The following is a 16,131-nucleotide window of genomic DNA, read 5'->3' as shown; positions in this document are numbered from 1 at the left end:
AATAGAAATAAAAACTATGATACACCTGCTGTTTTTAAGAAAAGGAACTTTGATATACTTCTGGAAATGTAAATGCTTTTAGAGTTTTCTCTTAATAACGTTGATTTTCATTACTTTACTAACTTCAATAATTCTCTTATTAGCTAATATGAATGAAAGAAGATTGTCAAAAATGTGACACAGTATAATTCTTACGAACATATGTACCTTTACCAGCATACAGATATTACTGATTGAAATGAAGAAAGATACAGATATTTTACTCCAATCTACATTAAATTAAAAAAAAAAAAATATTGAAACTTTCATACATTCCAAAGAATAAACGAAAACTCAATAGATATTGTCATGTTTGTATATATGAGATAAAAGTTTTATGAATGGTATTTAAAGTAATGCTTAGAACTTCATAAAAGCGAACATTCACTATGTTAATACACATATCATCAGTTATTTACATTAATCAATGTAATATTAATCATTACATGTACTATATGCATATATATTTAAAGTTTAATTGTCTTACAACTGAATAATTAACTGTTGAGAGAAAGAGGTTCATATCTTACACTATTTAATTCACATGGAACAAATTTTTCCATCAACCACATTGAACCAAGTTTATTAAATTCGCCAAAGCTCTTTTATTTCTGCATTTTCACACTCACGACACATTTTAAATGTAACTATTGATCACCATTTCAAACACCGATATCATAACTCAGTGTAAAACTACATCATAACTCATTTTTTCCCTACTAACTACAATTTTATATATTCAAGAAGTACATCTAAGACATGATCATTTTCTATGTTCTAGCAAATCGATTCAATTGGGAACATACTATTAAGACTTGCGATTTTAGAAGACTTGCATGTATTAACGATGTCAACGTTTCTTCGTTTTTGTAAGATTCGTATCAAACCATGTCGCATTCGAATGTGGTGTAAGAGATCACTTTTTCTTTTAAACACTTGTAAACAATGGATGCAATTTATAAGAAGAGAAGTATCATGCTGTTTCAAAACATCATCATCAGCATATTTCTGTTTCTTTTGACACCAGCAAAATTTGAAAAAAAAAAAAAAAAAAAAAAAAAAGGTTCGTGAGATTTTCTTCAAATTCTGTTTTACTTGAAAAAAATGTCCGAACATTCAATACGATGTAAAGATTCATATTGTTTTAAATTCTTATGCTCACTAAATATTTTTTATCACGATTTACTCTTAAAAGTAACTTTATAAGTTTTCATATCCTTTTTACATGAAAAGAACTTGTGATTATTCACTACAAAATTCTAAGACGAGAAGCTTCGCGACTTTTCAAACTACAAATTTAAATTTCTTAGGACATACACTACATCTGATGTTTCTTTCATGAGATTTCAAATATCTCTTCAGATTACTCGTATTCAAGAAACCTTACAAATATATCACATAAGTTCAGCGAATAATCGCTTCATAAACTCTTAAATTTTCAACACGAGTGAATCACTTGAAGCATATACTGCACTGTAAACATACAATACTTAAAAAAATAAAAATACATTCATTTCACCAAGAAGCTTTTCTATTTAAATACATTTATTTTTAAAGAATAAATTTCTGTATTATACATAAAATATACTTAGAATTTTCTTTCATTAGTTAATATCAAATTAACAACAATATCCATTTACTGATATTTGATATACATGTTTGCTTTAAAATTAAAACTAAAATTTCAATATATTTCTATTAAAAAAACATAATGAAAAAAAAAATACTCATAACATCAACCAAAGACAGAAATTTAAATAGAATAGCTGTTCTTATATTAGTGCATTTTTATAATCTTCATAACATTTCGATTCAAAAAAACCTATTACAAAATAAATGAAACATTTTTTTCTGCCTTAAAGAATCTCTTATATTTTTAAAATTAATACATAAAAATATATCTTCACCAATATATTTAATTCTGTCCTCAACACTTATTATAATGCAATCATGTCTTGTTTGTGAAGGATGATTTACAATGCAACCTTCGCATTTATATAGCTTTTTTATCACTGAATTTAATTCAGTTTTGATAGAGTTTATGAGTTCTTTAAAAAGTTCATCATCATCACTTACCATATCCGAACAATTGTTTTTACATTTGATTTGCAACGGTAAAATAATTTCAAAAATACTTTTATATAAAGTATTAGATACATCAGGAATAATTTCTTTCAATTTTTTTAAAATATCACAGTTTACTTTTAGGTATGTAGGTTTTAGTTTAAAAGAATTTTCATCTTGTTTAAAAACTTGTTGAAAAATACACTCACCTTCTTTGTTGAAAACTACCAACTCATTATTGCAAATGATGCTGGCACTCATATAGAAAAGATTAAATTCATATATTTTTGAGGAAAATTCTTGCCATGTTGCAGGAGTTATAACAACACCGCGTGTAGTAGGGTATAATATTTTATTTTGTTCCACACATTCACGTAGATGAATGTTCATTCTGTTTTCAAACTGATTTATGGACACAAAATATCCCCAACCAAGAGTCCACTGTGCAATCAACTTCGAACTTTCTTTTTTCTGTTCTCGATTATTCGGCATGAAGATATTTTCAGGAACAGATTTCATATAGTGGGCAAACCAATCATCCTCTGGAAGTTCATCCTCATTATCTTCCAAGCGTCGTTTTTTAATTTTCGAAATTTTTATGTTTCGGAATGTGATACTAATTCTAGGATCTTTAACGTCAGGTTGAGAGGGTATTCCATGCATCCAAAATTGATTCGTTGGGGGTTTCATTACAAGGAGAGTTCCATGAGTTAAGTCCACGCTTCGAGATGTGAAATTTCGCCTGGTAAATACCATTTGACGTTTTGCACCTAAACTGATATCATTTTCAGGTATATCATTTTCAGGTTCGAGACAAGTTTCATTGTCTTTATGCGTTGAAATTTTCGCCACTCCGTCAGGATAATAGTTCAATAAAGCAAAATTATATTTTTTGCCAGTTATCGTTTCAACATAATCTTTTACATTTAGAAGAGTTTGAGTCCATGGTTCTGCACAAATGCTCCTCCCAGAGAATTCGTAACTAAGTCCTTCATCACCAAAACCGAATACTTTTCTTCGTGGAACATACTGAGTCCCATTAATTTCAAAACTAATATTTTTAAAATCATAATTTGATAGTTCCTCTAGCAAAATATCAGCTTCATTTCGTGAATAAAATTCTTCGTATAATTCCACATTTAACTCTGTATCACATATATTCCTCATATTCGCTTTTGAATCTAACGACAATTCTGAATGATATAGAAATACGTAGCATTCTTAAATAGCAAAAATTATCTAAAAAATACATTAACGAAATGATTTCATCAACACTTATCGTAATACATTCTTGTCATGTCTTGTTTGTGAAGCCAGTCTTTCCGGCGTCACATGTGTAAAAATAATCATGATAGGATAGTGGGAAAGAGTTATAGTGTCCTAATGTTGTTATTCTGAACCTCGATATTACATATATGCATAAGGAGAATCTTAAAAGCATCATCCACTTATCATGATAGAGTAATGGAAAATTTCTAAAACACTGATAATCATACGCGAAAGAATGTATTATCTTAAGGTTGCTGTTGCTATTCCAAGTTTACAGTACATACAGAAGTGAAGGAAGATCTTTGATAAGCGCTGTAGACTTCACGTTATCATGATAACGTGCAGCGCTTGTCAAGGGTCTTCCTTCACTTCTGTATATATTGTCAAACTTGGAATAGCAACAGCAACCTTAAGATAATACATTCTTTCGCGTATGATTATCAGTGTTTTAGAAATTTTCCATTACTCTATCATGATAAGTGGATGATGCTTTTAAGATTCTCCTTATGCATATATGTAATATCGAGGTTCAGAATAACAACATTAGGACACTATAACTCTTTCCCACTATCCTATCATGATTATTTTTACACATGTGACGCCGGAAAGACTGGCTTCACAAACAAGACATGACAAGAATGTATTACGATAAGTGTTGATGAAATCATTTCGTTAATGTATTTTTTAGATAATTTTTGCTATTTAAGAATGCTACGTATTTCTATATCATTCAGAATTGTCGTTAGATTCAAAAGCGAATATGAGGAATATATGTGATACAGAGTTAAATGTGGAATTATACGAAGAATTTTATTCACGAAATGAAGCTGATATTTTGCTAGAGGAACTATCAAATTATGATTTTAAAAATATTAGTTTTGAAATTAATGGGACTCAGTATGTTCCACGAAGAAAAGTATTCGGTTTTGGTGATGAAGGACTTAGTTACGAATTCTCTGGGAGGAGCATTTGTGCAGAACCATGGACTCAAACTCTTCTAAATGTAAAAGATTATGTTGAAACGATAACTGGCAAAAAATATAATTTTGCTTTATTGAACTATTATCCTGACGGAGTGGCGAAAATTTCAACGCATAAAGACAATGAAACTTGTCTCGAACCTGAAAATGATATACCTGAAAATGATATCAGTTTAGGTGCAAAACGTCAAATGGTATTTACCAGGCGAAATTTCACATCTCGAAGCGTGGACTTAACTCATGGAACTCTCCTTGTAATGAAACCCCCAACGAATCAATTTTGGATGCATGGAATACCCTCTCAACCTGACGTTAAAGATCCTAGAATTAGTATCACATTCCGAAACATAAAAATTTCGAAAATTAAAAAACGACGCTTGGAAGATAATGAGGATGAACTTCCAGAGGATGATTGGTTTGCCCACTATATGAAATCTGTTCCTGAAAATATCTTCATGCCGAATAATCGAGAACAGAAAAAAGAAAGTTCGAAGTTGATTGCACAGTGGACTCTTGGTTGGGGATATTTTGTGTCCATAAATCAGTTTGAAAACAGAATGAACATTCATCTACGTGAATGTGTGGAACAAAATAAAATATTATACCCTACTACACGCGGTGTTGTTATAACTCCTGCAACATGGCAAGAATTTTCCTCAAAAATATATGAATTTAATCTTTTCTATATGAGTGCCAGCATCATTTGCAATAATGAGTTGGTAGTTTTCAACAAAGAAGGTGAGTGTATTTTTCAACAAGTTTTTAAACAAGATGAAAATTCTTTTAAACTAAAACCTACATACCTAAAAGTAAACTGTGATATTTTAAAAAAATTGAAAGAAATTATTCCTGATGTATCTAATACTTTATATAAAAGTATTTTTGAAATTATTTTACCGTTGCAAATCAAATGTAAAAACAATTGTTCGGATATGGTAAGTGATGATGATGAACTTTTTAAAGAACTCATAAACTCTATCAAAACTGAATTAAATTCAGTGATAAAAAAGCTATATAAATGCGAAGGTTGCATTGTAAATCATCCTTCACAAACAAGACATGATTGCATTATAATAAGTGTTGAGGACAGAATTAAATATATTGGTGAAGATATATTTTTATGTATTAATTTTAAAAATATAAGAGATTCTTTAAGGCAGAAAAAAATGTTTCATTTATTTTGTAATAGGTTTTTTTGAATCGAAATGTTATGAAGATTATAAAAATGCACTAATATAAGAACAGCTATTCTATTTAAATTTCTGTCTTTGGTTGATGTTATGAGTATTTTTTTTTTCATTATGTTTTTTTAATAGAAATATATTGAAATTTTAGTTTTAATTTTAAAGCAAACATGTATATCAAATATCAGTAAATGAATATTGTTGTTAATTTGATATTAACTAATGAAAGAAAATTCTAAGTATATTTTATGTATAATACAGAAATTTATTCTTTAAAAATAAATGTATTTAAATAGAAAAGCTTCTTGGTGAAATGAATGTATTTTTATTTTTTTAAGTATTGTATGTTTACAGTGCAGTATATGCTTCAAGTGATTCACTCGTGTTGAAAATTTAAGAGTTTATGAAGCGATTATTCGCTGAACTTATGTGATATATTTGTAAGGTTTCTTGAATACGAGTAATCTGAAGAGATATTTGAAATCTCATGAAAGAAACATCAGATGTAGTGTATGTCCTAAGAAATTTAAATTTGTAGTTTGAAAAGTCGCGAAGCTTCTCGTCTTAGAATTTTGTAGTGAATAATCACAAGTTCTTTTCATGTAAAAAGGATATGAAAACTTATAAAGTTACTTTTAAGAGTAAATCGTGATAAAAAATATTTAGTGAGCATAAGAATTTAAAACAATATGAATCTTTACATCGTATTGAATGTTCGGACATTTTTTTCAAGTAAAACAGAATTTGAAGAAAATCTCACGAACCTTTTTTTTTTTTTTTTTTCAAATTTTGCTGGTGTCAAAAGAAACAGAAATATGCTGATGATGATGTTTTGAAACAGCATGATACTTCTCTTCTTATAAATTGCATCCATTGTTTACAAGTGTTTAAAAGAAAAAGTGATCTCTTACACCACATTCGAATGCGACATGGTTTGATACGAATCTTACAAAAACGAAGAAACGTTGACATCGTTAATACATGCAAGTCTTCTAAAATCGCAAGTCTTAATAGTATGTTCCCAATTGAATCGATTTGCTAGAACATAGAAAATGATCATGTCTTAGATGTACTTCTTGAATATATAAAATTGTAGTTAGTAGGGAAAAAATGAGTTATGATGTAGTTTTACACTGAGTTATGATATCGGTGTTTGAAATGGTGATCAATAGTTACATTTAAAATGTGTCGTGAGTGTGAAAATGCAGAAATAAAAGAGCTTTGGCGAATTTAATAAACTTGGTTCAATGTGGTTGATGGAAAAATTTGTTCCATGTGAATTAAATAGTGTAAGATATGAACCTCTTTCTCTCAACAGTTAATTATTCAGTTGTAAGACAATTAAACTTTAAATATATATGCATATAGTACATGTAATGATTAATATTACATTGATTAATGTAAATAACTGATGATATGTGTATTAACATAGTGAATGTTCGCTTTTATGAAGTTCTAAGCATTACTTTAAATACCATTCATAAAACTTTTATCTCATATATACAAACATGACAATATCTATTGAGTTTTCGTTTATTCTTTGGAATGTATGAAAGTTTCAATATTTTTTTTTTTTTTAATTTAATGTAGATTGGAGTAAAATATCTGTATCTTTCTTCATTTCAATCAGTAATATCTGTATGCTGGTAAAGGTACATATGTTCGTAAGAATTATACTGTGTCACATTTTTGACAATCTTCTTTCATTCATATTAGCTAATAAGAGAATTATTGAAGTTAGTAAAGTAATGAAAATCAACGTTATTGAAAGAAAACTCTAAAAGCATTTACATTTCCAGAAATATATCAAAGTTCCTTTTCTTAAAAACAGCAGGTGTATCATAGTTTTTATTTCTATTTCATTAAAAGCTGAACTTGTAAAATAAAAATTTTCTATTAGTGTAAGGTAAACAAAAAGAAAATCAAGAGACAATCCGTATCATGAATGAAATTCAAGTCTTACATCGGATTAAAAAGAAATACTCTGAATCTAAATGTTTATGCCTATTTAGCACAAAATGCGTTTATTTGTGTTATAAATTTAACTAAAACCATTCTTATAACAGTATGTTGCCTTTAAACTGGGTAAAAGTGTTAAGTATATTTTCTGATGGTATTGATATACTTGTCAAAGAAGTTCTAGAAACCTCAAATGTCGAAAGAGCATATGATAAGAATCTCCTTTCCTATCGCTACATCAGTTACAGGTTAAGGGGTGGCTTGAATGGATAAAGGTAATGTTTGTGCAAAACTATAGTAGTTCTATTTTGAAATGAGAAATAATTCGCTTTTTGTCAATTAAGGAAACTTGTGGTATTATTAAACAGAATGTCAGTGAAAGACATTGCGTTTGCATAGTGAATTATGAAGGTACTGAAAGGTAGTAAAGAAGGTGAATGAAAGAATTAATTTGAACAAATAAGGTAAGGCTATCATTAAAAGAAAAAACTGTTTAAAAGATGTATGTTAGAATTAAAAGTAAGATGTTAAAATTTAAAAAGATGTAACAGAGTAAAACCAAAGAATACTGGTAATTCCTATCTGGAAAACAGTAATTTGAGTACGATATTGAAAAAGTTGGTTTTAAGAATTTCTTTATGCATGTGATGCAAAACAATTGCTAGTTTATCATGAGTGCTGACATAGATGCAATTAGTGCAGGAAAAATAGTAAAATTAGTATAGTTAGTGTCTCTAAAACATGAAAAAATAATAGTGTGAGCAGTGTAAATTCATTTGAAGTACTGAAATATGACATAGACTAAATATCAGAAAATGTAAGAAATATTTTGGTATGTGTGGATGAAACACTGAACGTGGTTGTAAAATTAGAAATGAAAATTATCAACACACTTAAAGGTAATCGGGATTTAAAACTAAATATGATGTTAGAAACTTTGAAGACCATAAAACTATATGAGAATGAAATACATTTAGATATAAATGGTATTGAACTGTAAAGTTGTGAATGGAAATTTCTGAGTAAAACCTGTAGATGATCTATTATGATCGAGGAATAAAACAAGTATTATAAAAATTGTAAGGAAATATTTGATTATGGAGTAAATGAAAACAATCCATATCGTTAAAATGAATAAAAAGGGATAAAATGTTGGAATTACGAGTGATGAGACAGAAATAAAAACATTATAATAAATAAGTTAAGCTAGAATTAAGAAATATAAACACAGAAGGGAAATCATGAACGTAAGAAAAGCAATTAACAAGTATAGACTTAAGTTTTTTTTTTTTTTTTTTTAATATTCGGTAATGTGAGGAAGATATTGTTAAACACGTGAAAGAAATTAGAAATTCTGTAGAAAATTTAGTAAAAGAACTAAGATCATGAAAAATAAACGTTTCTTTTTAAATACAATTTCATACCACTAAGTTAAAGTGTGTATAGAATACTAGAATGGTTTAAAAAAAGTAAATGAAGTTAAAATTCAGAATATATTGAACATTATAACGTTAAAAAAAGTGTGAAATTGCATCTAAAATTAAGTAATGTAACAAATAAACAGCACGTGCGGGAACGTTTGTGAAATATAACATATAAGTTAAAAATCAGGGTATGCTGAAATTTATGAAAGGTATGAAAAAAAAATAGTATGTGGAAATTAAATAAAATATTACAAATTAGAAACGTTAGGTATTAAAAAAATATGACAGTAAATGAATATGTTATTATGAACAGAAAACCTAAGAAATAAGTTAAAGTTTCATGGAAAACTAGAAAGGATAAAAGTATCAGAATAAAATTGAGTAATAAAAACAAATTATCTTGTAGTTACATATTCATAACATGATGAACTATCATTAAAGGAAAGTCCCTTTTATATTTGTTTCTTTTACATTGTTTTCAGAGTCGCGCATTGAATAATTTTAACACCAGACTTAAAAAATATATTTCTAAAACAAATAATTCACTTTTTCGTCAAGAGAGGGCAGCATCGCCATTTCATCAAAATTAAGATGCAGAAAATATTTCCTGTTGCCAATTTAAAAAACTAACTTTAAATGAAAAACAGGAGGTCTACAACTCAACCAGCAATCTAAAAACACCTCAGCTCCACTCGTGACCACGCCTCCTAGTGTGATGACTTTGCCTTTGGCCCTGTCCTCTGTGTGACGTCATTGACCACGTCCACACCGCACACCGCGTGCAGCAGAACCCGTATTTTTATACTACTAGTCTGATAAGACGACGGAGTAGCCGTGTGGTAACGTTCAGCTCTTTCACCTTAGAGAAAGGGCGGGTTCGAATCCTAGCCGTAGAGTTATTTTTAAAATTCAGGGAAAATAATATTAAATTCCATAAAAATTAATTAAAGGTAATAATTAAAATAATGACGTACTAAATAATTAAAATGCTTATTAAAAAGAATAAATAATTGAAAATTAATGACGTATTAAATAATTAAAAATAATAAATTAAAAATGATATCTTGCCAAACACGTGGCTCCAGAGCTCGTTGTCACAAAAAATAAAAACTTTGAAAACATAAAATCGTTGCCCCAGAATAAAAACGAAAGTTTGATGATGTCATTCCATCACGTGATACAAGATGGTGCAGGTGTCGTCACTTCCGGTTCCAGGCCCCTCTGGATACTGAACGCGCCCTTTTTCCATGACGTCACTTCCGCCGCCGCAGTGGGGCCAATACTACTAATATTTTTCCGACGTTTGAGAGCAAGCTTATCGGTCTGTGGTTTTCCGCCTTTGTGATGTCTTTTGCAGGCTTCGGAAGTAAGAAGATTTTAGCATACTTCCAGCACTCCGGGAAATAAAACTGCGTTATGCAAACATTGAAAATGTTGGTGAGTCTTGGAATCCCACTGCGAGGTAGATTCCTAAGCATAAGATGATTTATCACTCCATCGATGCCAGATGGTTTCTTAGAATTCAATTTGGCAATAATATCTGTAACTTCCCTTGGAGCTGTCAACTCATTGGCCTGCGTTAAATGAAGGAAGCTCCACTGTGTTTTTCTGGCAACTGTGGCGAGCATATTTGGCATCAATTTGTTTCTTGGTTGACGCCACGACAGAAAGGAAGCTCCGTGAAATGGTATCGTTATAAGACAGAAGAGATGTTGACAGTATATTAATGTAGAATTGTTAATTTTTTTGAGGTAATGAAAGTTATTTTAGTATCGATAATATGGTTTTGGAAGCACTTCCGCAGAGAACCCGGTAAATGTAAACATCGCGAACTTTGGCGATAATAGTTCAAACCTGGTAACCCAGCGCATTTATCATATTCGCTTGTTCGAAGTTTGCAACCATTCCTCTTGGGTTCATTTTGTTGAATTATCACTGTCGTTGTTCGCATTTGCAGATTTATATTATTATTTTTTCTGAATTTTTTAATAATGAATGGATAGAAATATTTTCGTAGATAGATGCCGGTTCTCGGTTCGGAATGAAAGGAAGAAAATACGGCGTGAGGGGTGAATGCTAATTTGTAACACGGCTGTTCACGTTGTGTTCTTAATTATTAACAGCTCTATAAACCAGCAATTTAAATAACTAAGTAATGCTTTTATTTTTATTATTGGTTATTGTCATCTAAAATGAGAATAAATAAATTTTCTGACTTAAATTTTAACAATAACCTTTCAGAGGATTGCTGGTGTGACATAAATAGATGATTAAATTGAAATAAAAAATATCATCGATTATCTAAGATGACAGAATAGTTTGATGCATCACCATGGTCATCAAAATTAGCAAACACTGCTGGTGTAAGAAATATATTGTTTTTTATATTTACTGGAATTTAAGACAAATTTTTTTCGTTTATCACGTTTAACCGGTTAATTTCAGTACATTAATACTAATTTATATTTTTCAAATGAATTTTTATTTCCGTTATAAATGCTTATATATTGTCTTATACTTAATATATTCTTTTCTGTGCTAACTTGAATTTAATACAAATTTATTTAGTATATCACGTTTAACCAATTAGTTTTACATCTACATGCTTATTATCTGTAAATTTTTACTACCATATGCTTAATCAAGGTCCGTACAGTGAAAAGGTTCGCGCATTCGGAAACTGAGCATAGAGCGCATGCGTCAAGTCTCAACGTATGACGCCACAGGGCGACCAGACGAGGCCTACGTGATATACGAGTCTAAGGGAAACGCCGTCATTGCTTTCGAATGCTGAACTCCTGTGAAGTCCTCTGTCAGTGAGAATATTTTCTTCAAGGTTAGTAAAATTTCAGTACTTTTGTTTTATTTTAATGTTATGTAATATTCACTTCTGTTTTATACTATCAAATATTTTATCTTCAGTACTAATTGTAAAATAACAAGCTTAAGTTCAGAGCTTGTTTATAGACGAATTTTGTATATCTATTTGTGCCAAAACAGCTTAAATTACAGAATAAAGATTACAAAAATGTGTATATATGTGAAATTACAAATTTAAATATATATATATATATATATATATAAACATGTCTAGTATTTCTGCGCATTAGTTGTTAAAAAATCAGTAAAGACATAAAGTAAGAAATTTACTTTTCACAAAGACCAAAAGGTGAAATTCGTAATTAATAAATTTCAAATAATTCTTTAAATGCAAAAAAGAATTTTAAAAAGTTTATAAAAAAGTATTTAAAAAATGTTTAAAAAGTTACATATATATATATTAACGTAATATAACATAGTTTTCTATATCAAAAGGTTAAAATATTTACTGAATATTTTTATATTATATTATGGAATGCTTACAGTGCAGAAAAACGATTCTGAAATTCTTTCTTTTGTTCAATTTTACTAGATGCCTGGAATGCGATGTGCCGTTGCTCTTTGCAACAACAGTTTAGAAAAAACTAAAAATTTATCTGAGCGCATAGTTTATCATAAATTTCCAAGTGATCCTACATTAAGAAGGAAGTGGATAAATCTTTGCCGTCGAGAAGATAAATGGAATGCAAACACTTCTAGGATATGTTCTGCCCATTTTACTGCGTATAAACTGAAAGAAGATCCAAATTGTATTTCGTCGTGGATACAACATCTGTCTCATGGAGGACTAATTCAACCCTCTGAAGAGTGGAAAACGCAGGTCCATAAAATGGAAGAACAATTTTTAATTTTCAACGGTTCCACTTTAAGAAAGGGAGAAAATATTATAAAGGACTTTGTCAAAACCCTTAAACAGCAGTTTTCCGACACAGATGAAAACTTACTTAAGTCCTTTGCTAGAATTCGAACTTTCATACGATTAAGGACTTTAAATCAAAAATTAGTTAATAAAAAATATTCGAAAGCACAAAAAAGAAGACTAAATTCAGTCGACGAAAACTGTGACATAACGCGGAAAAGAAAAAATAAATTGAAGAAAATAATTTCGTAATATCAAAAAATTATTTCTTTAACTGAATATAAATCGAGCTATCTTTTGTTTTGTTATCTTAGGTGCGCTATTTTTTTAGCCTAACCATTGTAAGGAATACTTAAAATTTTTCTTCAAGCAAAGCTTAGCTGCGGAAAAAATGGTGTATCCAGCATATCTGTTGAAAGAAATATTTTTTATTAAACAGAACTGATCCAAATTACGTAACTAGACTAAATTTTAGATGCAAATACCTGGTTACTTTTGGATAGAAAAATATATTTTGTATTACGTATTATCTGATATATATATTTTTTTAAACATTCATCTCATAATATTTGTATATATTATATATATATATATATATATATAATGTTGTATGAACTTAAATCCATTTAGTGCGAATACAAGTTATTATTACTTGCGCAATTGCTGCAAAGTTAGTTAATAATAATTTATTTCCTAAACAGTATTGATTAATTGATTATATTATCTCCTAAGTTTAATTAAAGTAGAATTATTTTAAAAGTGTGCATCCATACTGGTAAGTTATATTTTGAAAGATGTTTTGAAGTAATTTGAAAGCAAAATGTTAATAATGTTTTAACGGGGACTGGAGTTAAATCATCATGAGGAATAATATTACAATTGTAAAAGTAAAAATTAAAACATGTAATTATTGTCATTGATCGGAAAATAGTTGACTTTTCAAGGGGAACAAACCAACTCCCGTTCAATGATCAATAATTGATAAAAATACGTAAATATGAAAGTGTTTCGTCTTTACTCGAGTTATAAGTTAAAGCCAAACCGGCAATTCTAGTCAGGCCAAATATTTCCGCGAATAGTTGTTACTCAAAGAACTGATTCTCATGAAGCATTTTAGTCAATTCAATTTGGAGTAAAAATCAATTACTGTAGAGAAATCTTGTAAAACTCGAGTAATCGTCCCCGACACTATCATCTTTATGTATTTGAGTACTATATTATTTGTAGAAATTAAACATTGGAAATTGTCATTATGAAATCGAAATCAAAGAAAATGGGCCTATTTCCTGCCTTTAGACTGTCTACTAGCTCTTGGATAGCGAAAATGCCTTTTTCCTTTCTTAAATTCTTAATCATTGCGACACGACAATTAGCCAGAAATTAATTAATTTCCATTCACTAGTATTTTTAAAAAAATCTTAACAGACGGTCTCTCTCAGATAAGAACTCCACAAAATACATCCCTCAAGAATTCAAAGTCCCACCCACTACCATAAATTTCTTCAACCAAGTCTTACCGACTGATATAATTCAAAGCCCCTACTGCCGCTAAGAATTTTCGGACACCCTACACTTCTGAGTCAGACACGAAGAGAACACACTGCCAACTCCCCCACTAGAAAGAATGTAAGTTACTTAATACCTTTCTGGCCTTTATATCTTCATGTACATTCACTGATCTTATTTATATTATTTTCTATTTTATTTTTATATTATTTTTATATTATTTTTATGTTCTCTTTGATTTGTTTTTGCAAAGTTTGCATTATTTATCTTTTTTATAATCTTCTATGTTTATTTCAACTTTACTTTGATTTCGATTTCATAATGACAATTTCCAATGTTTAATTTCTACAAATAATATAGTACTCAAATACATAAAGATGATAGTGTCGGGGACGATTACTCGAGTTTTACAAGATTTCTCTACAGTAATTGATTTTTACTCCAAATTGAATTGACTAAAATGCTTCATGAGAATCAGTTCTTTGAGTAACAACTATTCGCGGAAATATTTGGCCTGACTAGAATTGCCGGTTTGGCTTTAACTTATAACTCGAGTAAAGACGAAACACTTTCATATTTACGTATTTTTATCAATTATTGATCATTGAACGGGAGTTGGTTTGTTCCCCTTGAAAAGTCAACTAATTTCCGATCAATGACAATAATTACATGTTTTAATTTTTACTTTTACAATTGTAATATTATTCCTCATGATGATTTAACTCCAGTCCCCGTTAAAACATTATTAACATTTTGCTTTCAAATTACTTCAAAACATCTTTCAAAATATAACTTACCAGTATGGATGCACACTTTTAAAATAATTCTACTTTAATTAAACTTAGGAGATAATATAATCAATTAATCAATACTGTTTAGGAAATAAATTATTATTAACTAACTTTGCAGCAATTGCGCAAGTAATAATAACTTGTATTCGCACTAAATGGATTTAAGTTCATACAACATTTGATATGCTAAATAGCAGCTATTAGCGCTATTTATCTCTTACCTAATGTACCCACTTTATATATTATCTCCAACCTTTTTAAGTTTTAAAGTTCTTATACAAAAACTTTACTGTATTGAAGGTTAGCAGCCTCCTTACTTTTATATCTTGCTAGTTTAACTCATATTGAAATCACTAAATGTCATTCCACTAGATGACAAACTTGAAAATTTAACGCCATGCCTGCTACAGGTAAACCCAAAAAACAATTTCTATGAAAAACATTTAACTGTATTTACATGATTACATGCGGTACTTGACATATTAAATATATAGGACAGACTAAAAACAATCTTAACTTTCGAATCAATAACCATAGAGCTCAAATCAAAAAATTCAACGCACAAAAAAATAACATTGAAATAAGTACACCATCACAACTTAATACAGCAGAATTAGAACACTTTAAACACCATGACTTCAACTCTATTCAACTTCAAATACTAGATATAATACCCAATCACAAAACACGAATTTTTCAGGAATCTCTCTATATACTAAAACAACGTTCACTTTATCCATATGGACTTAACACTTATATACATAGTCATAGAGATACTTCTAAGAAGTCTATTTTCAGCCAATTTAAACTCTACAGCATCAAAACGCAGAGAGGAAAAAGAGGAAGCAAAATAAAAAATAATGCGAGATTTTTATCCACTTTGGATACACTTGCATTGAAAAAACAATTGAAATGTTTTTTTGACTCAGACTGTTTTCCCAAGAAACTTCTCAACTGGTTACACTCCTGTACTAATAAATTCCTTATCAAACTAAAAAAATTCATTCAAGAAAGCTACGACGACATACAAATCATTAAAGACATGATTCTTGATTTTAGTCTTTTCAGACTCTCTAATAGTCTCACTCAACGCAAAATTTATTTTAAAGTCAATTTTCTGCATCCGCAGTTTGACAATATTCATTTCTCAAGAATCATCAGAGATTGTAAAGATTA

General features: G+C 29.3%; 1 long non-coding RNA gene across 1 annotated transcript; it reads left to right on the top strand.

Annotated features, from left to right (window-relative positions):
• Positions 1-11,591: 11,591 nt before the first annotated feature.
• LOC118199838 (uncharacterized) lies at positions 11,592-13,170 on the top strand. Its single transcript, XR_015043865.1, has 2 exons — positions 11,592-11,755; positions 12,332-13,170. It is a non-coding gene; the product is annotated as an uncharacterized LOC118199838 (long non-coding RNA).
• Positions 13,171-16,131: the final 2,961 nt, after the last annotated feature.

Source organism: Stegodyphus dumicola, chromosome 11 (genome assembly GCF_044657685.1).
Source record: "Stegodyphus dumicola isolate Sdum_Otavi_A_Nest chromosome 11, ASM4465768v1".
NCBI classification, from domain to species: domain Eukaryota; kingdom Metazoa; phylum Arthropoda; class Arachnida; order Araneae; family Eresidae; genus Stegodyphus; species Stegodyphus dumicola.
This window is presented reverse-complemented; position numbering and strand designations above follow the sequence as displayed.